Raw genomic sequence first — 3,406 nt, 5'->3', positions numbered from 1 at the left:
TGGGCCAGCTCTGGGAGAGCGCAGGAATGCGGAAGTGTCGGAGCCTGACGTCATCTTGCATGCTGGCTGAGGTTGGCTAAGCCCCGCCCCTAGCAACCGAAAACAAACAGCGCCAGAGGAAAACTTTCAAGCAATAGATTGCGCATGTAAACAAACACAAGTCCTTGCACACGCTGTATTGCAGAGGTGGGACCAAGTCATTGTTTTGCAAGTCACAAGTAAGTCTCAAGTCTTTGCCCTCAAGTCCGAGTCAAGTCCCGAGTCAAGACAGGCAAGCCCCGAGTCAAGTCCAAAGTCAAGACTGGAAAGTCTCAAGTCAAGTCCTAAGTCCTGCATTTTGAGTTTCGAGTCCTTTCAAGTCCTTTTAACCACAGACTAATATATTAACACAGATTGTGTATGCTTTTCAAACGCTGTATTTATTTATTAAAACAAGTGCATTTTAAATTGCAGGAAAGAAAATTGTGCTGACATTGCACTTTATAATAGCACTATTAACCAGTCATTTTAAACATTACCTCATTCCTTTACAGAACAAACACATTGAAAAATAAAGTGCAAATGTACTTATTTGTACAAAAGTGTTAACATTGAAAAAACATGACATATACGTGAACATAACAAAAAAGTTGTACTTTTTATATGTCAGGGCCCTATGCTGCATTGCATTTGCAAAAGACCAAATTAGCCAAGAGTGTCAGTCATTTGTGCACGATGGGGGCGTAGTATGATGCCACCATGGCTGAAAACTCGCTCCACTGGAGCACTGGAGGCAGGCACTGCCAAGACTCTCATGGCCACTCGGAACAGTGAAGGAAGAGTCTTCATGTTCAATGCCCAGAACAAAAGGGGGGAGAGAGTTGTTTTGGGTTGGTGCACTACTTGTAAGTGTATCTTGTGTTTTTTATGTTGATTTAATTAAAAAAAGAAAAAAAATATATATATATATATTTCTTGTGCGGCCCGATACCAATCGATCCACGGACTAGTACCGGGCCGTGGCCCGGTGGTTGGGGACCACTGAGGTAAACAACCAACAGTATGTCAGAAAGCTAGCTAAAACGGTACACATATTCATAATATAGTATACATTTTAACTGACCTTTATTTTACTATTTTTGTCTTTTTTTAGGTGGCTAAATACGTGGTGCTGCTGACCGCCGTCTAACGTTACGTGTGATATATTGACTAACGTAACCCTGCTTAAAAAAAATCACTGAACAAAAAGTATGAATAAGGTAGTGAACTGCAACAGATTCCCGTGTTTGCAATAACGTTATAACGTTAGCAGTGAGTTTACAGCCTCACTGATTTAACTACACAGCAAATAAAAGTCACGTTACTTAGCCAATAAACGTTATCTTACATTCAAAACTTACCGTTCTTTGTGCAACTTCAAATGCCGGACGAAGTTGGAAGTTGTTGCCTCTCCATCAGTAATTTTTGAACCGCATGTGTTGCATACTGCAAACCGTTTTGTGTTGACCACCTCGTAATTTTTATACCCAAACAAAATTATTTTAGGTATCATTTTTTGTTCACTGGCGTGTGGTTTGGACATGTCTTCTTCGTTGGTTGTCCTGCAATTTGATTGGATGAATGCTGTGTGATGAAAACAAAGTAGATCTAATTTGATTGGCTGTTGTACTGAGAGCACACCAGCTGACACACGCAACGCTGATAGACAAGTACACGATGAAAAATACGGAGCGCTCCCGAATAACTTTTTCATCTTTGGGTTTTGGGGAAAGTAGCAAGTCATGTCAAGTCATGTCAATTCAAAAGGCTCAAGTCCAAGTGAAGTCACAAGTCATTGATGTTAAAGTCTAAGTCGAGTTGCAAGTCTTTTTACATTTTGTCAAGTCGAGTCTAAAGTCATCAAATTCATGACTCGAGTCTGACTCGAGTCCAAGTCATGTGACTCGAGTCCACACCTCTGCTGTATTGTACTTAAAGTCACCGAAAGTCAACTCTAATTCTGTTTTTAGCCATTTTTAAAAACACTATTGTTAAAAAAAAACATAAAAAGTTGAGTTGAGTTATTTGGAACATGCATGCATACAACATGATACATCACAATTTCCAGTTTCTCTATTCAAGTTGTTCGAAAGGGAGTAGGAAGAAGCAGAGCTTATTCAATCCTACCCCTGTTTCTTTACATAGCAGTTGCTAAAACTTTTGTTCACTTCCCGTTCTCAATTTATTCACAATATACTCCATAGGTAATAACCATCCATCCATCCATTTTCGTCCGCTTATCCGAGGTCGGGTCGCGGGGGCAGCAGCCTAAGCAGTGAAGCCCAGACTTCCCTCTCCCCAGCCACTTCGTCCAGCTCTTCCCGGGGGATCCCGAGGCGTTCGCAGGCCAGCCGGGAGACATAGTCTTCCCAACAAGTCCTGGGTCTTCCCCGTGGCCTCCTGCCGGTCGGACGTGCCCTAAACACCTCCCTAGGGAGGCGTTCAGGTAGTATCCTGACCAGATGCCCGGACCATCTCATCTGGCTCCTCTCAATGTGGAGGAGCAGCGGCTTTACTTTGAGCTCCTCCCAAATGACAGAGCTTCTCACCCTATCTCTAAGGAAGAGCCCTGCCACCCGGCGGAGGAAACTCATTTCAGCCGCTTGTACCCGTGACCTTGTCCTTTCGGTCATAACCCAAAGCTCATGACCATAGGTGAGGAAATCGACCGGTAAATTGAGAGCTTTGCCTTCCGGTTCAGCTCGTTCTTCACCACAAGGGATCGATACGACATCCGCATTACTGAAGACGCCGCACCGATCCGCCTGTCGATCTCACGATCCACTCTTCCCTCACTCGTGAACAAGACTCCGAGGTACTTGAACTCCTCCACTTGGGGCAAGAGCTCCTCCCCAACTTGGAGATGGCACTCCACCCTTTCCCGGGCGAGAACCATGGACTCGGACTAGGAGGTGCTGATTCTCATACAACATGATACGTCACAATTTCCAGTTTCTCTTTTCAACATGTTCGAAAAGGAATAGGAAGAAGCAGAGCTTATTTAATCCTGCCCCTTTTCCTTTACATAGCAGTTGCTAACACTTCAGTTCACTTCCCGTTCTCAATGTATTCTCAATATACTCCATAAGTAATAACAATAAAAATAAATAAATAATAATTGGTGAAGTAAGTTATATTTCATATGGTGAGATGAGTAAGATTATCTTGAAAATGAATGGATGGATGAAATAAATTCAGAATGTTTATCATGGTTCTTCTTCTTTGGACTTTGTAAACACTTTAAGTTTGAAGAGTTTCTTGAAGTGGATCATATTAGTACATTGTTTGATTTCTTTGCTTAATCCATTCCATAATTTAATTCCACATACTGATATACTGAAGGTCTTAAGTGTTGTATGTGCGTACAAATGTTTTAAATTACATTTTT

Source organism: Nerophis lumbriciformis, linkage group LG34 (assembly GCF_033978685.3).
Source record: "Nerophis lumbriciformis linkage group LG34, RoL_Nlum_v2.1, whole genome shotgun sequence".
Taxonomy (NCBI): Eukaryota; Metazoa; Chordata; class Actinopteri; order Syngnathiformes; family Syngnathidae; genus Nerophis; species Nerophis lumbriciformis.
The sequence above is the reverse complement of the archived record's forward strand: the minus strand, read 5'-3'. Positions refer to the sequence as shown.